The sequence below is a fragment of the Pinus tabuliformis genome, chromosome X (assembly GCF_031772625.1).
Source record: "Pinus tabuliformis cultivar Carrire ecotype Pingquan chromosome X, CPIR1, whole genome shotgun sequence".
NCBI lineage: Eukaryota > Viridiplantae > Streptophyta > Pinopsida > Pinales > Pinaceae > Pinus > Pinus tabuliformis.
In genome coordinates this window covers 1,493,316,925-1,493,341,607 of record NC_142308.1, presented here as the reverse complement: position 1 = coordinate 1,493,341,607, position 24,683 = coordinate 1,493,316,925, and the positions used below count along the sequence as shown (strand labels likewise).

Here is a 24,683-nt window from a genome sequence, read left to right as displayed (position 1 = left end):
TCATGTGTCAACTACATGAAGAAGTCACCAAATTCCGTAAGTCTCTAATGCTCCAAGGAAGAATATCATGCAAGCATTACTACAAGGTCTAGCAACCAAGAGTTAACCACCTCCCACATGCAAGTTCATCATGGAACACCAAGGGTCAACCATACACCATGCACCCAACATCTCATGAAGCACCCCCAATCATACTATAAACATTTTTGAAGTAACCCCAAAAGTTAATGGACCTTCCTTTCAAGCATCAAAAACCCCCCTTTACTAGTTGTGGAACCATGTTGATATTGGTACTCAGTAGTAAGAGGGGAAGGTGTGATCCAATGATTTCTCTTCTTGGCCTCCTATCCATCTTCATGGAGGATGTTGTGCATACGGTCAACCCTATGTTGAGATGGTTATTCATCAACCCTCTCATTTCTTTTCAATAATAGTAGTTCATGTTTTTGAGTTGGTTATCCACACATCAACTCTCACTTGTAATTCAACCACCTATATTCTATATTTTGACAATGGTCATTCCTTCTGAGGAGTTGTGTATTTATAAACCAACTCTCATCATGTATTTAAGCTTCCTTCTGAGTTGTGCTCCCTCGGGTACATTTGAATTCGTGTTTACACACCCACACCCCAATTGTATTTGAGACTTTCAATTGTGTTCAAGCTCTTATAGATTATATGCGAGCTTTCTTCTCAACCATGCTCTCTCAAGTCTATGTATGTTGAGGATTTACACACCCTCTTCCTTTTGGTTTTTTAGCATTTCCAACTATGTTAGAGCTCTTTCAGATATATGGAGTTGGTTTTTCTTACTCTCATTTCAACTTTGGTTAATCTAATTATTGTTGGGTACTTCCATCTCTCCTCTCTTACAAGATATTCCTTCTAACACTTCTTCAAATGGACAAATCAATGCAACTATTCTTCAAGTAGATGTGCAATATGGTTGGGATATGTCTTCCACCTCCTCCATGACAGTATTTTCCAGTAGATGAGCAGTTCAGTGGCAGCATTCATTTAGTGAATAAGCATTTCAATGATAATTTCTTCAAGAGTTGAGCAGTTCTATGTTGATGACAGTTGGGTATTCATAAACCCTTCCACATCTATATTGAGTTGGATCATCACAAACCTACTCTATCTTATTACAACTATGGTTGTGTCTATATTGAATTGGGAATGCCCACTTCTTTTGTACTTCAACATCTTTCTCCATTACCTCGCGCTCAAATTAAAGGAAGGTGTTGAAATGATGGTAAATCTTCACTTGTGGTTAGTTGACATTATGACTAAGCACCCTCATTATCTGTTAATTTTAGACAATGGTATGTTCTATGCTTTAGAGCAATTTTATTCCAATTGCTTTATGAGCCCAATATCAATTTTAGTTTAGCAATCACATAAACATGTAAGTAAAATGTTGATAGAACATAAACATAAACAGTAGAAGACAAGCCAAGACAAGAGGACACAAGATGTGGCACCAGCCAGGGACAAACCCCAATGTGGGGAAACCCTTGATCAAATCTTCTTTTAGTCTTCAATAGTTCAGCAGAGGGAGATAGTACAATTTACAAATTCTGATCATTTATAACAGCAGCAAAAGAGCCCTAACCAAAAAAGTCAACGTTGGTCAACAGGGCAGATTTGACCCTCAAAGATTCGGTCAACTTCAGTCAACTTCGGCCTCCAAACAATGAGATGAAACAGCCCTCAAAACAGTCAAATTTTGCCCAGTCAAAGTCTGGTCAAACAGTCAACCTGCGGTCATCCCTAACCACAACCAATGTTGGTCAAAACTCCTCGATTTTCGTGCCCAGAATTGTGGTCTTCTTAGACAGAGATTCCTCACCCAAATCGAAGTCAAAATAGGTCAACACATCAATTCAACACAATCAAACAGCGTCGCAGCAGCTCGGTCAACGTTGGTCAATGCAACAAACAGAAACCCTAGTTCACACGTGTGGAGAGAGAGAAGACTGCCTCGGATAGTGCGCCCAACCACAAGAGGAGAGAGAATGAGATGATGGTGAAAATGACTTGAGGTCTCCTTTTTATATGCAACGTTGAGGATGAATTGGGGGCTTGTGTGCTTGTTTTGCTTGTTGGCCGACCTTGACAATTTGTCCATAATATAAATAAATTCATATCTTCATTTGTACATGTCAGAATCGGATGATCTTTAGATCAATCCTACACCTCTTCGAGAGAGGAATCTAATAAAAATATCAGCTATCATAAATAAGATGACCCATGTGGAGTTTGGCACTAGTCGTCAATTTTAACACTCCCTCTCAACTAGGGAGAACTCCACCTACTAATCCATCTGCCAATCTGTACCATCTCTGCCATCCATGCACTACTCTGCTGAACTATGAAGAAGAAGAAGTGATTGAGAATGTATCATACCATTCTCTACTGACCCGAAGTCAGTCCCAATCAAAAGAGTGTCTCATACCACTCTTACTAACCCGAAGTCAGTTCCCATTGATCCTAGATCAATATCGGACATCCTAGCATAGGGAGTACGGTAGTACACGATGCGTCCATCGATAGTACTATGGTCCCTATCCTCATTTCCCTACTCATTGGCCAGATGAGAGGTACTTCCCATGAGTCCCAGACTGCATGGGTAGGATGTCTTGGCAGGAGAAGGATGAACCACTCGTCCTGCTCACATGTCGCCAAGGGGTATCACAGGGGAAGGATGAACCACTCACCCTGTACACAACAAACCACTAGGGGAAGGCTGAACCACTCACCCTATGGTTGCTCACCGCTCCAAGAAGTACCCCAAGCCCCCCGGAGCTCCCAGAGCTCAATGTCCATCTCATACAGGACCCTCATAAGAGGGTCTCTCCACGACTCAAAGTCGTTCTCAGAAGGCCAAGAATTTGACCTTCCCCAGGGGCTTTGTCAGAATATCAGCGCCCTGCTCATCAGTCCCAATGTGATTGAGCCTTATTGATCCTCGTTGTACCATATCCCAGATAAAGTGGTACCTGATAACTATATGCTTAGAGCGATCATGAAACACGGGATTCTCTGATAATCAGATCCCACTCTGGTTGTCGCAAAAGATCGCGGTGGTATCCAGCAGATTTCCAAACAGCTCACTGAAGAGCTTCCTCAACCAGACAGCTCCACAGGAGGCCATACTAGCAGTTATGTATTGGGCCTCGGCAATGCTCAAGGCAACCAATTTCAACTTCCTGCTCATCCAGGATATCGAAGCAGAACCCAAACAAAAATAGCATCCAAAAGTGCTCTTACGATCCACCACACTGCCAACCCAATCAGCATCAGAATAACCATGCAGCCTTACATTTCCGACAGTGTATCTCAGTCCATGAGTGATTGTGCCCCGAAGATATCTCAGAAAATTCTTGGTGGCAATCCAATGTATATGATGAGGCTCAACCATGTATTGGCTCAATGTGTTAACTGCAAAACATATGTCCGAACGGGAGTTCACCAAGAACATCAGTGCTCCTATGAGTTGATGATACTCAGAAGCATTTCCCAATTTAGGTCCAGCAGCACTACCACATAACTTCTTAAAGTTAAGTTCCATCGGAGTAGTCACAGGCTTGCAGTCCACCATCCCAAATCTTTCCAATATCTTCACAACATATTTTCCTTGAGAGAGGAAAATTTCACCTGGCTTTTGCGGACCTCCAACCCTAGGAAATAGTGCATCGATCCTAAGTCCTTCATCTCAAATTCAGAAGCCAACTCCCTCTTACATTTGTGAATGAGAGGGTCTGCACCTATCAAAAAGAGGTCGTCCACATAAAGTACCAGAATGAGAGGTTTATCATTTTCAACCTTAAAGTAAAGGTTTGGATCGGCTTCACTTCTAGTGAATCCTAGCTTCATCAGATAGCTATCGATCCTCTCATACCAAGCCCGAGGTGCTTGCTTCAATCCATAGAGAGCTTTCTTCAACCTGCATACATGAGATTCTCAATCATGAACTTCAAACCCCTCGGGTTGTTCCACATAGACTTCCTCTTTGATTGAACCATGCAAGAAGGCGGTCTTGACATCCATCTGATGTAGGTTCCATCCTTGCGAGGTAGCAAGGGCTATGATCGAGCGGATGGTGGTGTATCGGGCAATAGGTGCAAATATCTCATCGTAATCTACACCTTCCTTTTGAGAGAAGCCTCGAGCAACAAAGCGAGCCTTGAACTTTTCTGCACTTCCATCAGCTCCATGCTTGATTTTGTAGAGCCACTTAGAAGTGACAACCAATTTGTCCTGGGGTCTAGGGACCACATCCCAGACATCATTCTTCATAATTGACTCGTATTCTTCATTCATAGCATCCTTCCATACTTGTTGCTTCACGGCTTCTTCGAATGATGAAGGCTAATTTTGAATGATAGTGCTCATGGCGATCAAATATCCTTGGTACCTGTTCGGCTTCTTGCTTTCACGGAAAGTCCCACTTGGTGCAATGTACCTCTCAGCATCTTCGAGAGTCTCCCTAAGCCATGAGGGTCTCCTCTTGGATGAGGAAGGCTCATGACGAGTGGATCAATAGGATCCATAGGTTCATCAACATCAGGCATCATCTTTGAACATACACGGCGATATTTGCAGCTTCACCCCATAGAAACTTCGGAAGGCTTTGATCATGAAGCATGGCACGGACAGCTTCTATAATAGAGCGATTCTTCCTTTCAGCCACACCATTCTGCTCAGGAGTGTATGGCATTGTAGTCTCCCTCTTAATGCCAGCTTCTCTGCAATAATCTTGGAATTCATGAGATTCATACTCGATCCCATTATCAGTCCTCAATATCTTGATTTTCTTCCCGGATTGGTTTTCAAACAAGGCTTTGAAATGTCAGAACTAGGTGAACTCTTCATCCTTCTTCTTCAAGAAGTAGATCCAAGTCTTGTGAGAATAATCATCCACAGATAATATAAGTATCCTCCCAAGGAGTTTACGGGCATCATACTAGACATGTCGGAGTGGATCAATTGCAATATGTTTGTGGTCTTGCTATTACTTGAGGGGAATGGTCCCCTTGTAAGTTTTCCTTCGGCACATCCCGAACATACACCTTCATGCTCTACTTTGAACTCAGGCATACCTGTCACCATCTGTCTCACATCGGGTAGGGCCTTATAATGAAGATGGGTGAACCTTCGGTGCCATAGTTCAGATTGTAGAGATGTGTCGCAAGACATGGCTCCCAATGGACTTCCTCCAACTTGATACAAATTGTCAACCCTGAACCCAAGAGTAAAAGCATCCTTGAAATTTCTTTTCCAAACATGTACCTTTCCATCAAGAAAAGCCACCTTGAATCCTTTATCTTCCATTGTTGAAAAGGGCACCAGGTTCTTCTTGAGATCAGGTACATATAATACTTCTTGCAAATGAATAGTGTTACCTTGATTCAATTGAAGGGTAGCATTCCCTACTCCCTTCACGGGATAGGTGGCATCATCTCCAAGGATGATCTCCAAGTTTGTCTCCTTTTCTATCAGATTAGAGAGGGCTTCCTTGTATCTGGTGAAGTGCCTTGAGGCACCACTATCAATCAGCCAATTTCCCAAAGTGTCCGGAGGAGAGGCAGTGGAGAGGGTCAATATAAGATAGTACGATTTTTGCTTATTGTTAACAACATTGGATTCATCGTACCAGGAGTTCCTTGATTTCTTGGAGGGTCAACCATTTCCTTGATGTCCTACATTCCTTTTTCCTTTGCCATTGGACCTGCCATTCCTTTGATCGTTGTTGTTGTTGAAATTGCCCCTATAGTTGTTATGATAGTCATCATCTCGAGGTGTATCCCTTTTATTAGGACACTCCCTTGCATAGTGGCCAAACTTATTGCAAACAAAGCACCAGCCCTTCCTTCCTCCCTTAGATCCAGGCTTTCCATGGAAATGACCTTTAGACCCTACATTATTCCTCCTTTTGGCATGAACGGAGAATGCAGTGGGGTTGCTTTTATTAGAAGGCATTTCTTGCTCCACCATTCTTGTTTCTTCTTGAATGCATCTTGACATCAATTCTTCAAACCCTGGATTTTGATCATTGTTGAGTATAGTGGTTCTAAATACATACCACTCAGGTGGGAGTCCTCTAAGGGTGGTGAGAGTAAGTTCCCTGTCAGGAATGACTTCTCCAATCCAAAGTAGATCATTCTTGATCTCGGTGATCCTCAATAAATATGATTAAAGGTCCTTGTCCTTGCCCTTCTTAATATTGTTCAACTTATTCTTTAGAAAGAGAATTTGATTAGCATTACTAACCTTGAACATGCCGACCAACCTATCATATATCTCCTTGGAGGTCTTCAATTCGGAGATATAGGCCACCAGATGCTTGTCAATGGAATCCCTGATAATCTTCTTCGCTTTGACTTCAACCTTATTGTACTTGGTCTTCGCAGCAGCCAGTGCATTTGAAGGAGGCTCAGGGATTTTACCCTGCACATAATCCATCACTTCCTTCTCTTCCAAGGTCAAATCAAGAGACATCTTCCATCCATGATAGTCAGATTTATCATGGAGCTTGTCTTTAGCTGGGAAGTAGGATGAGGAACCCATTGAGTCTTTTGTCCTTGTCCAACTGTCTTTGGTGATTGCTCTTTCACTCTTGCTTGGGCTTTGTCTTCACCTCAACTCCAATACCATGTTAATTTTAGACAATGGTATGTTCTATGCTTTAGAGCAATTTTATTTCAATTGCTTTATGAGCCCAATATCAATTTCAGTTTAGCAATCACATGAACATGTAAGTAAAATGTTGATAGAACATAAATATAAACAGTAGAAGACAAGCCAAGACAAGAGGACACAAGATGTGGCACCAATCGGAGACAAACCCCAATGTGGGGAAACCCTTGATCAAATCTTCTTTTAGTCTTCAATAGTTCAGCAAAAAGAGATAGTACAATTTACAAATTCTGATAGTTTATAACAGCAGCAAAAGAGCCCTAAGCAGAAAAGTCAACGTTGGTCAACAACGCAGATTTGACCCTCAAAGACTCGGTCAACTTCAATCAACTTCGGCCTCCAAACAAGAAGATGAAACAGCCCTCAAAACAGTCAAATTCTGCCCAATCAAAGTCTGGTCAAACAATCAACCTGCGGTCAGCCCTAACCACAGTCAACGTTGGTCAAAACTCCTCGATTTTCGTGCCCAAAATTGCGATCTGCTTAGACAAAGATTCCTCACCCAAACCGAAGTCAAAACAGGTCAACGCAGTCAAACAGCCTCCCAACAACTCGGTCAACACTAGTCAACGCAGAAAATAGAAGCCCTAGTTCACATGTGTGGAGAGAGAGAAGACTGCCTCGGATAGTGTACCCAATCACAAGAGGAGAGAGAGATATATGTGATGAGATGATGGTGAAAATGACTTAAGGTCTCCTTTTTATATGCAACGTTGAGGATGAATTGGGGGCTTGTGTGCCTGTTTTGCTTGTTCGCTGACCTTGACAATTTGTCCATAATATAAATAAATTCATATCTTCATTTGTACATGTCAGAATCGGATGATCTTTAAATCAATCCTACACCTCTCCAAGAGAGGAATCTAATAAAAATATCAGCGGTGATAAATAAGGTGACCCGTGTGGAGTTTGGCACTAGTTGCCAATTTAAACATTATCACATTACCAAGTTATGGTTTTATAGTTGACCTAATCAGTATTATTTTATATTATTCAAGATGCCTAAGGCTCACCTTAGCATTTATGTGGACCCATAACCTCCTTATAAGGAAGGCACTCTACCTCATAAGTTGTGTATAAACACATATCTTATGAGTCTTTTGTACTATCATCTTGGCATTAGAGATTGATTCTTTTGCCTAAGGGCACCATATCTCTTGTTCTCTTCTTCATGGGTTCACTCCATGACTTTTCTTTATGTGATAATCATGTCTGTGATTTATGTTGGATTAGGGTTTGATGAAGTGTTCATCATAGATCTGCAATCTCTTTATCATCCGAACACTTATGTTTTTGTCACCTAGCACTCCACTTTCCATAGATTTGATAGGAGTTAATCAAGTTGTTACTTCCTTGTTTTAGGGTTTCAAATTTGTGAGTGTAGATCTACTTACCATGTTTAAGATATTTAACACGAACAACAAGCCAAAACTAGTAACCACATATTTTCGATCAAGAAGATTGCCAACTTGGACTTCATCATTGATGAGCACCAAGTCCATTTTAACCCAACAAATATCCGAATTATCTGTGACCAACCAACACCTAAGAATCTCACTAAAGTCTTAGCAAATCAATTATTCATATTGAGGCTCTCACATATTTTGTAAGATCTCAACAATGTCCTTTAAGGGAACAAGAAAGAAGTATTTTAGTGGACAGAAAAGAAATATTGCACCTTAAACCTGCTAAAGAACATGTTTGCTCCCCATCAATTTTGGCAGTGTTGGATCTCCACTGACCCTTTGAGATTTAGACAAACAATTCAGAATATGTGATCGGAGTTCTCCTTACATAGCACTACAACACATCATATATCATTCAAAATGCTTTAACAAAGCAATGTAGTAAAGTTCAACTTGAAATAGAGAGACGAATACCATCATGCATGCAGTTTAACATTATAGAAACTGCTTCTTGGGGAAAGAAACAATGACACACTTAGAACACCAAACTTTACAACCCTAACAATCATACTCAAAGATTAAGCATACCAAGCACAAGAAGTGGATTATGTTCTTGCAACAATTTCCGTTGCTACTCAAGAAGAAGAAGAGAAGAGCAAACAAAGGAGTTGAACATATTAGCCAACCCTTGACTATTATCTCACTAAGCATCATGGGATTTCAAGGACATGACTATTCCTCATGGAGATCATTATATTCACGAACCCACATTTTGGACCCATATATGCAAAAGCTCCAAGACTGGTGGCAAGTGCTAGGATACAATCGCCAAGATGAGCTCATGTTCCATCCCTATCATTTGTAGCCTGTAGGTCTGAGAAGGTGCTCCAAGGCAGAAATTGATTCGAGTAGCCAAGTAAAGGCGCAAGCCATTCAAAGGTTAGGAAAACATTGGCAACATTACTAATGAATTTTTATTGGCCCTATACGAGGCCGAAATTGGAATATGGAGAAGTCCATCAAATCCTACATCTCTTATTGCATTGTTAAAAATGCAAATTACTGACAGGACATTTACATCCCTTGCTAATTCCAATGCACTAATGGGAGTCTATTTCTATGGGTTTTCAACTAGACTACCAATAAACAAGCATCAACATGATAGCATATTTCTGGTTGTCGACAGATTTTTAAAAATTACTCTCATCACACATTGGAAGGAGACAATCACTGCTTAAGAGGTTGCTGAACTCCTCTTTACACAAAATAGACACATTTCAATGTCCCAAAGTCCACCATTTGTAATCAGGACTCCAAGTTCCTCATCAATAGACCCTATATGAGGCAGAAATTGGAATATGGAGAAGTCCATCAAATCCTACATCTCTTATTGCATTGTTAACAATGCAAATTACAAACAGGACATTTACATCCCTTACTAATTCCAATGCACTAATGGGAGTCTAATTCTATGGGTTTTCAACCGGACTACCAATGAACAAGCACCAACATGATAGCATATTTCTGGTTGTCGACAGATTTTTAAAAATTACACTCGTCACACATTGGAAGGAGACAATCACTGCTTAAGAGGTTCCTGAACTCTTCTTTACACAAAATAGACACATTTCAATGTCCCAAAGTCAACCATTTGTAATCAGGACTCCAAATTCCTCATCAATAGGCCTTATATGAGGCAGAAATTGGAATATGGAGAAGTCCATCAAATCCTAAATCTCTTATTGCATTGTTAACAATGCAAATTAAAAACAGGACATTTACATCCCTTGCTAATTTCAATGCACTAATGGGAGTCTATTTCTATGGGTTTTCAACCAGACTACCAACGAACAAGCATCAACATGATAGCATATTTATGGTTGTGGACAGATTTTCAAAAATTACAATCCTAACACCTTGGAAGGAGACAATCACTGCTTAAGAGGTTGCTGAACTCTTCTTTACACAAAATAGACACATTTCAATGTCCCAAAGTCCACCATTTGTAATCAGGACTCCAAGTTCCTCATCAATATTTGGAAGTCCCTTTAGACTATGTTGGACAGTGAACCTCGATATTCCACTATGTTTCAACAAAAACAATAGGCAAATGGAATTAGGAATCAGCCTCTGGTACAACTTCTACGGATGCATAATCATTGCCACTCTTGCACATGGAACAAGAGCATGCCATTTATCCAACATATCTACAATCAGACAGTACACAACTCCAACAGACACAATCCTTTTAAAATTGACCATGGCTTCTGACTACTATTTCTATTGGAATTGCCAACATTGTTCTGAAAACTTCATCAATACAGCAAGAACTCAGGGAGCAAGACAAGGCGGGAAAGTTCAATAAACAAACATAGAGTTCATTAACAGGTTGTGAAAATCATTAATAAAACCAAAAAGAAGTACAAGCAGCACCATGATCAACATTGGTTCCTCACAGATTCAAGGTTGGCGATCAAGTGTGGCTGTGCATACAACAGGAGAGATTCCTAGGCCCACACTAAAATCTCGTCCATATATCATCCCTTCTAGGATCCTTATAGGAAACAATTCATTCAAACTATGCATTCCTTCATATCCCAGAATTCATCTAGTTTTCAATGCTAAAATGTTCAAGCCTTACGTGTCACCTCTACTGTACCAACCAAGTAACTTCCCAAAACAAGAAGTTGATCTGGATCCAAGGTATACTGCACCACTTTACTCTGAACAAATTGTGGCCACTCATACGAAGCACAATTGTTTAGCAACAATCCCATTCTTTCAATGGCCAAAGCAAGACAACATTGATATCAGGCAAGCCGGTATACTCTAGAATAGGCAAAGATGAAGTTTTATGAAGTTATGAACAGCACTTTGAAGCAAGGGAAACTATTACACTCCGAGGAGGCACCTACTCAAGCTACAAAGCTAATGCCCCAGATCTTCAAATTGAAAAAATGCAGCAACACAGAAGCACATAATAGAAAGGTGCACAACTACAAGCTGTACAATCCCACATGCAAATGAAGACCTACAATCCTGTGCGCAACAATAGGCTGTGTAATCTTGTACCCACCAACAGGCTGTCCAAGAAAAGGCCCTCAACACACTCTTGTGAGGCCTTCAAACCCATAACCTATCATGGTGGAGATCTTAGACCCGCAACTCCACTTTGCAGGGCAAAAAGAATCACAACACACTGACAAAGAACCAACGCTCAACAACAACACAAAGGCAGCAAGCTGTACAATCCCACATGCAAATGAAGACCTAAAATCCTGTACGCAACAATAGGCTGTGTAATCTTGTACCCACCAACAGGCTGTCCAAGAAAAGGCCCTCAACACACTCTTGTGAGGCCTGCAAACCCATAACCTGTCATTGTGGAGATCTTCGACCCGCAACTCCACTTTGCAGGGCAAAAAGAATCACAACACACTGACAAAGGACCAACGCTCAACAACAACACAAAGACAGCAACACCTACAATGCAACCCAGTGAGAAAGTAGCTGAAATAAAACCAACAAACACAATTGGGTGAATATAAGGAAACCTGATTGCTTTGTCTGAGCCATTATTGTAATTTTGTAACCACCATGTAATCCAATCTATATAAAATAGGTGGTGGTAATGAGGTTTAGAGAATACTCCATACAGCACGAAAGAACTCAAATTCCCAAGCTCTCATACTATCCAACTGTAATATGCAGCAATTGCTTCTCTGTTATCTCTATTTATTGTTGTACTTGTATAGGTACTAGCACCATTAGCTTTACACATGTGAGGGACAAGGACTCTCAGTGCCAATAAATCAATTTTGCACAGGAATCCCAGTTGTCTCCTGGACCTGACTCATAAGGCCAGCTTACCACTAGACACTATATGGCCCTAAAAACCCTTCAGGCACAATCACTACAGTCACACTTATTCAAATCTCATAATATGCATACCTATTTAGTATTATATCTTTGAGGTTGATCACTTGTTTGTCCTGCTTTGCCTCAGCTGCGCACATAATTTTGAGTTCGACACTGACAATTTCTGCCTCTAAAAATGTATATGTGTATGAGTGTGTGTAATAATTTAAAAAAAAATCATGGTCAGCAGTTCAACCAAGGGCATTAGCGAAATAGATGCCTTTACTTTTGGTACCAATCAATGCTTCCATCAAATACCATCCACTACCAATAATAGAAGCAATCATTCATTAGGTGGCAATACTAGCTACTTCTGTACATGCCTTATTTTTCTCGATCTTATATTCAGGCAGGGAATATGCTAAGCTAGGTTTTAAATTTTAATTAATGATAAACTGGACTTAATCTTTTATTTATCTTGATGTCAATCTTTCAATTCTTTTGTTCAGGTTCTTTGAATTTAATCTGCAACTAAACTGTAAGGACACAAAGTTCTGCACCCATTACAAATTAATGGATGGTCTGAAATGATGGTAAAATTGAACATCATTAGAGTTTCAATATCAATTTCGTTAAAGTTCAACAGTAGCATCATTTATGCAAAGATATCGACAACCAGCTTCAGGAACATCCATCCCTCCTTTCATTTCAGTTGTAAATATTCTGTTCTCATGCTGAGTTTTATGTTAGCTTTAATTTTGATAAACCATCAACTTCATTTCAGTCATTTATGTGTCAACAGTTTATATATGAAATATTGGTCTCTGTCACCTCTCTCAAACTCTTCTAACACTAATTCCTGTCAAAATCCGCAGTGGGTGGAAATCAATGCCAAATGGTATAATTGAAAAATCTTCCTTGTTTGAAGATAGAATTGATAAGAACTGCAACACCCATGGAAATGCAAAACACAGTTTACAAATTGCTAAAATTGGTGCTCAACAGAGGAAAAGTGAATTGCAGAAAGATCAGTTATAATGCACTACAGAACCTGCTTTCCCATCTTGTGCGGTCTAAGAATGCAATTGAGACCTATGTAGTATCTTGTAAGTTTTTGCTCTGGTGCAAGTGAATATCTCGAGTGCATTGATGCAGTTAATTTACAATACACATGAAAAAATGGTCCCATAGTTCAACTAATAAGCCCGTACAGATACCACCCTATTTCAAGCAACTTTATTGGATACTTTTGTGGAGGGTGATTTAGAGCATGCCCAAGGTCACAGGAACTGCTGTGAGCAAAATTGTAAGTAGATAGATTATGATGATGATCAACCTATAAGCACCCGATGCAGAACTCGCAAACTAGAGAGAATATCTGGGTGCTTAATAGCTTAATAAGCATGGAGTTATGTGGGAGCCTTAAGCTTAAACAGCTTAAAAGCAAAATCAAAACCATTATGCATTGGAGAAACACAAATATGTAAAAGATAGAATCTGATAGAGCCTGTCAAAAGAAGATCAACTAGCACTGGAGCACACACAAGGTGTTATGCAACTTATTACTCATAACACAGCCAATCATAGATCTGCCTGATTTATTTTCCTTTTCTTTGTAAATGATGCTTCATTGTTGAATAAGGAGAATTACCAACTGTCCACCTTCATAGACTCTACCGCCCATTAAAATGTAAACTGCCCAAAAAAGGGTCAGACTCTTTCAATCAAGATGCCATAAAAGGGATAATAGTTCCACCAAAGTCACCCAACACTGCCACCTAAATCCAACTGCACCTCCTGAAGTTGGCGGACCTCACCTACCGCTATGACTGATTGTTTAGAAATATTAAACAATCACACCAAATGCAATAATTTGCCATCATCATAACTTTGAGTTGCAACCGAAGTCTCATGATATCAAGCACTTGAATTTTCAACTGCAGTTTTGATGTTTTGATTGAACCCATGTATGACATAAGATATACTGACTCAATACTAAACCATATTGTTTTATCTCCTTTACCCACCAATAAAATCCCATGTCTGCCATAGCCCACTCCATTTCGTCATAGTGACTGTCTAGACATCGGCTCTGAATCAATTTCATTGTTGGCTATGTTATTAGGGCCTTTTTTTCCTTGAGTTATACATGAATTAATCCACAATGGAAAATCTGAATGTTCATTTCAGTCCAAGCAATGTGTAGACATGGTAATCGATGCAAAAATACTAACTTTTAAGAACACCCAGAACTTCTTATAGACATGGGATGTATGCAAAATCATATTGACAAGCCTGCAAAAGATTAAATACTCACATTTTTAAACTGAAACATCTGGAAATTTCACAGATTTAGAGAATTGCTGACAAAAGTCGCCCATGGAGTCTGCTAATAATACGAGATAACTGGACCAAATCCTTGAACAGAGCAACGGCCGCCATTGATCAGCGAACAAATAAAATTTAAGTGGCTTTTCTTTCTTTTAATGGCGGAGATTGCAATGAAAAATTGAAAGCAAGCATCAAAACAAAAGTCAAAAGGATTTTTTTTTAATAAAGTACCAGTGGCTGCTTCCATACTCCTAAAGATGCATGATTAGCTTTTCTAACAGAAACGGCCCAATTCTTTTATTGCTGTCGGAATGAGTCAATTACATGTCGTTGTCGATTCCCGTGGTTAGATAAGAGGAACTTACAGGAGGGTAAAACCGAATTATAGTTTAATTGAGAAATTATTATGAAGGATTTTTTTTTAAATTAAATTTAGTTATAGAACGAATATAATTACACATTTTAAAATTGAAGTTGAGATTAATTTATTTAATTATTCTCTACAAATTGTAATAAAATTAGTTTTATTTTAATTATGATTTTGTCAAAGATCCAGATGAATAATATTGTTTCATAATATAAATTTTAAAATTTAGTTTTATTTTAATTATGATCTTGTCAAAGATCCAGATGAATAACATTGTTTCATAATATAAATTTAAAAATTTTATTATGTATTAAAATTTTGATATTCTTTAAATTTAATTATTTTTTTATAATATAAAAATTTAAAAATATTATAATTTAAAAATTATCATTTAAAATATAAAAATGAATGTAAATATAAATATAAATTGATTTTACATATTGTAAAAAAATCTAATTACTTGTTAATCTTTTATTCATAAACAATTCTCAAAAATTTTAATTTTGAAACCATTTTCAATGTGTTTAATTTTGATTTCATAAATATTAATGATTATATTTTTTAATGGTATTTTGGAAATTAATATTAAGTAAAGTTTGTGTTGAAAATGTAGCAAAAAAATCTCAATTTGACTTTGTCTTGGTCAAACTCCAGAAAATTGGAATTTCTATTTCAGCATAAATCTTGGTGGTAGTTAACTCATGTGACATAGCACTTGTCACTCAGTTAATTTGAGTTGGGGAAGCTTGAGTTCAGTTCAGTATGATTGATTGTTAATTTGTAGCAATCTATTTCAGTTAAATTGAGTTATGGTCAGTTAAACTAGTTCTAATTGTTAGAAGAACTAGTGGAGGTCAAGTTGTGGAAGTGGAACTTCAACCACACTCAGTGATCAATTAGCCTAAAATAATTATAAGTGATGCATGCAGAGAATTCGAGTTACCCAGTTGACATGGAGATTCCAAGGTTGTGTACTATCAATTGTAGATTATTCCCATGTGTACAGGTGGTGCATGTAGTCAAAGGAAGGACCTAGAGGAATTACGCAATCCAATTGAGGGAATTTCCTAAATAATAGGTGTTAATTTCCTCAAAGAACAACATAAGGAAATAAGAGCTTGGAGAGCTTGAAAATTGGCCAAGTGTTGGCCATGTTATCACTCTAAAATTTCCCTAGAGTTGTTATGAAAGAAATAATAGAGGTAACCACAAACCTACCTTTGAGTTCAGGATCTAACATTCCTAATGCTCAGAGAGGGCTCTCTCTTTATGATTTAACTTTGTTTAGTTAATTGATTTTAAGGTAGTTGTTTAGGCTCTGATTGTGTTTTGATTTTGGTTTGGTGGTGGAATCACTGACTTAGATGGATAGAGGGATGTCTTTTACCATTGGGCTATGAGGTCAAGTGTCAAGAAAACAAGACCAGATCAAGTTCTAAGATAGTGTTTACAGGGCAAGGTAGCTAAGTGAATTCAGATCTTTTAGGCTGAATGGTGAAGTGGTTTTCAATCGGATCCAAGGAGCAACTAAGGGTTCCTCAAACCGGATTATGAGGAAAATGGTAGCGGTCAATCGAAACTAGGGAGCAATGAAGGATTCCCTACTCTGGATATCAGAAGAAAACATAAAAATGATTAACTGTTCAAGACAAAGTGTACTTAAACAAATTCTGTAATAAATTTTCAGTTATTTCATTCAAATTTAGATAACATACAAGTATGTGAAACACTTAAGAAGATAACAATTTGACAAATAGAAAATACTTCACTGAAGTGGCCCAACACATGAATCCTGTAATGCAATGTCTTTATTGCTCAGTCCAGTCTGCTGACTTGAAAAAATGATACAATGAACCCTTAGGTTTCAGATCAATACAACTATAGAAATGTCTAGCAATCCACCCTCTATACTTCGAATTATGAAGTATTTATACAAAAACTTATTACAAAATATCCCAAACTGTCTTGGGAATTATTCTAGGAAAAAGAAATATCTTCATGCAAGAAGATAGAGACAGATATTCAACTACTGCAAGTTGTCCCTATTTATTTGGCTCTGCTGTCAGATCTTTTGCTACCTTTTCTCCTTTGCTGTTTGTCTTCCACGTTGACTGTTCTTTTACTTTGCCCTTTAACTAATACTCTTTCATCTGATACTCTTTGACTAGGCTGACCTGTTGCTTTTCTTTCATTGTTCTGTATCCACTTTTACCTTGCCTTTTTACAGTAAGTCATTTAATTTTTCCCATGTCTCTGTATCTGGTAATTTAATATTTACCATTCTTCTGTAAACTTCATCTGCTTTTGTGTATTTTGCAAAGGTGGGCTTGTTCACAAAAAGGTGTTTTACCTCATGCTGGAGGTAAAATAGGTTCTCAAAAGTCTGGTACAGAACTTTTCCTGTAGGCATCCCTTTCATAGAGAAATTATTGGCTTGATCTCTTGCCACTTCTCTAATTTTCCTGTTGTAGTCTTCATGTGGCATTAATATGTCATTTATCACTAAGGGATTTGGTAGACCTTTCTGCCTCAAAGCATCAAATTTAACCATGAACCTGCCTATAGCCATCTCCATGGTTTGGCATTTGTCCTCCAGCTACATCATTAAGTTCCTCTTAGTGAGCACTTTCTTCACCTCTCATATAGTGCCAGTCTTGTCAGCTATGTCCAACTCCTGCAATTCATATTTATTTTTAGAGTTAAGGAATTGGATTATTCTTGAGGCTTCTTCTGGCATATCTCCAAGTTCGGCCTTAACTCTCTGAATTTCTTCAGTAGCCTCTTTGACTAAATCATTTTGTTCAAAGATGACTTGTATAGATGGCCAAATATCATTGACATAGTCAATGATATTTGCCCATAGCTGTTCTTTAGCTTGGGCAAGTGGCTCCTTTAATGTTAATTATTTTTCTAAATTCTTTATCCTTTCAGTCAACCTGTTTGACTTCTGTACTTCATTCTTGTGCATAATTTGGGCCAGTTTCTTCTCATCCTCCAGACTTCTTATCTGTTCTTTAAGTTTGTTGATCTCAGTGGTCTGAATGGACATGTCTTCCATGGCTTTGACCAGTTTACTTGCCTCATCACTTGGATGAGTTGTTGTCGCTGATGTAGATGTTGTTGCAGATGGAAGTGTTGTAGCTAATGGAGCTGTGGGGGCCAATGAAGCTGTCAAAGTTGATGGAACTGTTGTAGTGACTGTGGGAATAGCAGTGGCAATAGCTGTCTCAAGGCTAGCCAGTTTCAACTGTACTAAATTGTCCAATTCCTTCTCCATTTCTTTCAATTGATCATTTAATTGAAGGATGAGATCCATCACTTCCTCGTGCTGGGTTTGGCTTTCTAAGACCTTCTTGGTCTGCAGATGTTCTGAATGAGGCAGCTTCAGTTGTTTCTTTAAAGTAGCAATATTCTCATTTTTCTTCTTTATCAGTTTTTCTGCAGCCGTGACATCATTGGGATTATATCCAATTTCAATCACCAAGTCTTCCAGTGACTTGATTATGTTTTCCTTGGCCTGCGAGGATGCCTTTTCTAGCTTTAACTGTGTTGTGATGTTATCCAATGAGCTTTGAAGTTTGTGCACAGTCATTGCTTTGTTAGTCATGGTGGAATAAATCATTTCACCGACCTATTTATGGAACTCAATTTGGTCAATAGGGTGAACATCCCTAGCCAAAACTTCAAAATTTGTTTTCCTGTAATATGCTGATGACTTGGGCTGTTGGACTGTAGGTTGCATAAAGGTCATTTGCATCTTACCAGTCTTAATGTCAAAGGCTGACATTAATCTATTTTGATTGGCAGGTGTTTGTTTGAAGTATTGGGCATAAGTTTCAGCCTTTAATGCCTCATTCCTCAACTTGATTTCCTTGTACTTCTCTTTTATATATTTCTCTTTATCCACTGGCTTGTTGAATGAAGAGACTTCAATGCTAAGTTTCTTTTCAATAAGTTGAGTGTTTGAGGTGGAGGGTTGATGTGTTTCCTCTGAAACTGCTGGACCTTTACTCCTTCCCACCATTGTGTTAGTATCAATGATTTCAAATGTCTCAATGGTGTCTTCTTGCTCAGTCACAGGATTAAGCTTGGGCCTCTTCCTGTAACTGATCTCAAACCTGTCATTTGTAGTGTCCATCCCAGAGCTAGAACCTTCTTCCCTGGTTCTTTTCACATTTTTGTCTTCATTGGCTAGAGTCTGTATGATGGGAGTAATAGTCATCTGTTCTTGTAGGGCTGGAACCTACAGAAACGAACTAGTATCAATATGCTTTTCCACATCTATCAAAGTATTCTCCACATCTATTAAAGTATTTTCCAACCATTCTAACTGGTTGGCATATCTTTCAATGTCTGGCCTGGGATCATGTATGAAAGGACTTAGCTTGAATTTGAGCCTTAGTTTATTTATGACTCCATTAGGGTCATACTACCACATAAAACTGCTCTTGAAGTTCATTTGTTGTAAGATTTTCTCTACCTCTTGTCCAGCTTCCCTATTATTACAAATAAAAGGGCCCAATTGGTTTTTGATTTTAAACTGGGTCTTCTTCCTAGCTGACAGGAAATTAACCTCATCAGAGTTTATGATTTGCCTGAAATACTCTAATGCAAATATCCTCATGGGGAGGTATTTGGGCAACTTGTAGGGAGTTAGTTGGCATCCATATATCCTGATTTCTATGTGGTCTTGGTATAGATACCAGTCTCCCACTCTACTGTTCTTAGCCAACTATAAAACTCTCTTAATCTCCTCATTTATCATGGGCTAATAGCTACTGGTTAGCATGTTTATAACTGGATGAACAAATGAATCAATGAACTCTTTATAAGAAAAAACAGTGGAATATCTTTGGATCAATGGTGTCCAAAAGATGATAGATCTTGGATTGCCCTTGGTGTCTAACTTTTGGATGCTAATTGGAAACTTGTCTGAATGAAAGTATAAGAACATGTGAAACAATATTGATGAATATTTGAACACTCTCTCATTTGGTAATCTGATAAACTGTTCATGGATTCTGTCTGCTATGAACTGAGCAAAGTTGTAAACTGTAGCAGGAGGCTTGCCTGGGCAAAAGATAGAAAGGAAAGCAAGAACAACCTCATCCACATGTTCATCAGTGGTGTACCCTAGAATGCAAGAGAGCATGGTTATAATTTGTCTGCCTCTCTCAGAGAAAATGGTGGCAACATATGGAGGACTATCTGTTGGAGTATGAGACTCTTCAATGATGAAAGTCTGAAAGATCTGAGCTTTCTTGGGAAGGTCTAGCTTTGTGTAGAGTTCAAGCAAAGCTTTAATGGAAAGTGGGTTTCATTTGGGCCTGGCTGGATCTGCAGCATTTGATTTATTGATTATGCAGCAATGGTGAATAAAACCTGTTGGTCAGGGGTGACTATGGCTCTTTGACTTGGAACATAACAAGCTTAACAGAAGTGGATGATTTCTGGGAATATGTGTACCTGTGGGAACAAGTACTTGGGCAAATTTGACTGCCATAAGTGAATGTCATCATTCTGGTTCAAAAACTTGTCTTTACTCCAGCAGTGGAGTTTCAGTAGGTGGCTAGGGGAAGTAGTGTCCTTGATTTGAAATTCTCTGTCAGCCAATGGGAGGTGGTCAATATCCAGGTGAGGGGTTTGCAGGGATCTTACATCCAGAGAGGTTTGGGAAGCCATAATTTGGTTTATTGAATTGAATTACTTTTTCAGTGGTTTTAGGAGTAAGGTCAGAAGGTTTGGAACAGTGGGGAGGGTAATTATACTTTGTAGAAAAGGGGTTTGGATTCACAGTAAGTTTTTATTCAATTTAACAAGGTTTTTGAATCAATTTAATTAATTAACCCTTTAATAATTACTGTGCATAGCTCAAATTTATAGGGGCATTCTGGTTCTTTCAAGAATACTTGGAAATTTGCTATTTGGTGCGCAGACAGGGTTTTGTGGTGGCAACAGAGGCTTCTGAGGCTTCAATTGTCAATTTGTTGCTTCAATTTGGTGTCTGCAGCGTCTTTGGGTGGCAAAATGTGGTTAAATTGGTTGCACCAACCCCACCTCCACCACCCCCATGGTTCAACATGGCAAGCGCGATTAAGCTACCCATATTCAGAGGAGTAGGAAATGAGGACCCGGATCAATTCTGGTTTGTGGTAAGAGTAGTGTGGGAAGCACAAGGGGTTACGAACGATAACATTAAGAAGGCTACATTGGTGAGCGCATTGTAGGATCCCGCGTTGACGTGGTATATCAAGCACTCGAATGATCACCCAAATGCAGGAATAGTGGAGATCCAGATTGCGTTGAACAGAGAATTTAGCTGGCCGAAATCAAAGACGTAGTTAATAATCGGATTTAAGGAGATCATGATGCTTCCAGGTGAGACCCCCTGGGATCTAGATCAGAGACTGAAGAGCACGATCCGCAAGGCTAATATGACACTAATGGATGCGCAACATCACGCATGGTTTGTGGCGTCTTTGACACCACACCTGAGGACGGCGCTGTCACAGCAGAAGCTTTTGACCCAGGCAGAAGCATTGGAAATGGTGATGAGGTTGCATGAAACACCGATACAGGATCCGGGATTGGGAGTCCAACAAATCCACACACAATTGCAGAACCTATGCTTGGAAATGTAGAGCTTGAAGCAGGATAGGGCACCTCGGCCAGAGGCGCATGAATAAGTGTGGTGCATAAAATGTAAAAGCCAGGGCCATGACAAAGACCATTGTCCCGTATTTGCGAACTACTTGACAGGAGGGGACCAATGTCGTTGAGACCAGAGGCACAGGCAGGGCCAAGTACGGCACCCGCGCTCTGGTGCATGATCTGTCAGGTGGGAGGAAAGCACATGACGAACAACTGTCATTTGTTGCAGAAATATACATAGACCCCCCAGCAGTTGTTTTGCAATTTCTGTAGATCGGTGGGCCATGACGAGCGTACTTGTCGGAGCTACGAGTTAATGATGGATCGAACCCCAGCCTATCAGATGCAGACAGAAACGCGAGCCCTCGACCCAGCAGCAGGATGGCACGCGAGGGATTTCAAGGCCAAGGTTGAGGACGAGGAGGAATGGGGCTAGGAAGGGGCCGAGGACAATTAATCTGTTACAATTGCGGAGGACCAGGGCACTACGCTCACGATTGTACCAACCCGATGAGACTATCTTGTTCGTACTATTCTCAGTTTGATCACGAAGCAGTAGATTGTCCTACGTTGATCACGCAAATGCGCGAGAAAGGGGTACTTCAGCCTACTCCGATGCAGAATATTCAAATGATGAGGTCTGAACCGCGCGAAGAAGACCCAAATGTGAATATGGTGCTCAGAAGTGGTGCGACCACAGGGGAAGATAAGGGGAAGCAACCCGAGGAAGATACATGGGTTCGCAAGGCTCCTACAAAGGAACCTGAGTTTGACTTGGAACGTGCAAAGGAGACGTTTATGGAAGCTAAGAAGAGCTTCACGGAGGCCTCTACTTCAGGTAGTAAGGATCAACCAGAGCCAGGAATGGATCCTTCTATGCTTACTACCTTTTTAGAGACATGCATGAAATTGCTACGCGATAATAAGGCGGTTAAAGGACTATAAGAACTGATAACTAGGTGTGCAGGGTCAGGGGAACCGCGCGTAGTCTGAAAACTAGGAAAGCATACATTGCGCACCGGGAGGGAGATGAGATTAACGGCGGAGATTGGCGAATATGAAATGGATCAGGTAATTCTAGACCTAGGTTTGGACGTGAATGTGTTACCAAAGCATACATGGGAACGCATGGGTAGGCCCGCATTGCAGTGGTCCCCTATTCAATTACGGATGGCGAACCAACAAAATATCTTGCCCATGGGGAGATTGCAAGGGGTAACGGTGGACATCGAAGGCGTGAGCACGCAGACAGACTTTGAAGTAATAGAAATTGTTGATGACAACAACCCTTACCCCGCATTGCTAGGAATAGACTGGGCCACTGATATGAATGGAGTCATCAACCTGAAGAAGCGAAAGATGATATTCGAAAAAAAGTCCCTTCGCGTAGTAGTTACGCTGGATCGGGTCGAATGTGCGCACTACACCGAACCTGTGCGCGACGATGATAGTGACAATGAGCTGGATTGCATTTACCAGATAACGACGCAAGACCAGGATTGAGTGAAGCCAAATGAAGATGGGAGAATCTCATGGGAGCGCGACAGTTCCTGTACTTCGGATTCAGATGAAGAGATAGAACGCTGGCAGAATCGGTTGCACGAAGTGACGACGCTGAATTGTAACATGATGATTAGATCACTGCGGTGCGTGACGATTGAAGCAAGGGAACTACCAACATATGATGGGATAATAGGAGTGGATGAATTCTTAGACAAATTTGAAAGTGCAGTACTGGAACAACAGCCATACGATGCACTGGAATGGGTGTTGCGTGCGACACCCGCACGATGGTGGAGTACACATCAGAAGACTATGGGGGACTAGCGTGACTATAGAACACGTATACGCTTACGGTTTGGAAGTTCCCAACGTCGAACGCGATCCGGGTAGCCAGGATGAAGAAGTTTGTGCGCCCACCTGTGTTGATGGGTGCAGACACGTGCTGTGCAAACACTTCCCAGACTAAGGATCGAAAATCAGAACCTGACGCGGTAGCAAAGGCGACGCACTCCACAAACAGTCCGTGATGGAGCATTCAAAAGGCTATGTGGAGTCATGAACAGAGTTCACCTGACGAAACGAACCAACTGGGACCTGCGCGTACCAATGGTTTGATGAGCTTATAGGATTATAAGAAATATAGGAGCACAGAAATGACCCCAACATTAACAAGAAGAGATGTGACTAGGAGGACAAAGAAGAATCCCCATACCATAGTTACTACAGTTGGGACAAGACGCGAGGACCTGGGTAAAGGAATTAGGCAGTTGCAGGAAGCCATTCGGCGAGGGAGCTTGAAACTTCGCGAACTCGATGAAGAGTGGGCACGGCTGAGAAAGAAAAGCATGACATTGGATGAAGAAATCAGTGAACTGGAAACTGAAGTCACGCAAGTGGGCCGCGAAAAACTAAGCATGCTGAGACCAAGTCTAGCCGGCCCTACTACTGCATTAGAAAGAGTTGCGACCTTGCTATCATGGCTGCGACCGCACCTTACTAAACAGGGGAGCGTACCATACAAAGAAGAACGTGACGCACTACCGGACGCAAGGGTATTTGAAGGGTGCTCGCAACCTGGGCTAGCAGGAAAATTGAAGCCTCACACCGGGGGTGCGACCACCTGACTATTTGTAGGAAGCACAGTCTCAGCGCTCCAAGTAGTTGAAAGAAGGCACGGGACTATAAACGAGTCTGCAGGAGAGTTGCGTGGGAAGGAGGTTCCGCGCAGGGCCAATATGTCACAGGGGTCGTGGTCGCACAGAAGGGGCTGCGCTGCTACGCGGGTAGGCTGGGAGGTGACCGTTGATGTCACTGTTCATGACAAGAGGTCTAATTTAAGGCAGAAAGGAGCGGGCAGCGGCCATTAAGATAGGAATTAAGAGCTAGATTCGGGATGATCTGCCACCAAGAAGGTATTAATGACTCAAAAGTGGAGGGAATGGGCGAATTCAAATTCAAACGTTACTATAAAATCCCTTGGGGTAGCCTCGAGGCAACACTTGGTTGTTTGAGATTTAAGCTAGTACAAAGCATTGAGCACCAAGCTACCTTGCCACCCGTGAGTACGCGATCGAATGAACCCAGTGTAGAAACAATGTCGGCTGCGAGGACCAGAGTGCGATTCACAGAAGTAACCCTAGAACCCCGTGTGACCCAGGAGGAGCCTGGAGAGGCAGTAGTTGCACCAGAGGTTCCTAAGTCCCCACACACACCGCGACCACAGAAAAATAAGCAGCCCATGGGGCCAGTCTGGGTGTCACCACGGAACCCACGATTTAGTCAATTGTCAATGACAAAGAAGGGCAAAGTTGTCACCGTTGAAATAGAAGAGGAGGAGGAAGATTTGCAAGCCCTGATCGCCCAAA

General features: G+C 40.4%; 1 protein-coding gene across 1 annotated transcript in view; it reads right to left on the bottom strand.

Moving 5' to 3' along the window:
* LOC149145670 (protein S-acyltransferase 11-like) overlaps window positions 1–14,640 on the bottom strand; it is a 222,231-nt gene extending 207,591 nt beyond the window's left edge. The window contains exons 1-2 of the mRNA XM_089447556.1: window positions 14,529–14,640; window positions 14,284–14,384 (exon numbers count right to left, since the gene is read on the bottom strand). The gene's annotated coding sequence lies outside the window, so the exon portion shown is untranslated. The remainder of the gene's footprint in view (window positions 1–14,283; window positions 14,385–14,528) is intronic.
* Window positions 14,641–24,683: the final 10,043 nt, after the last annotated feature.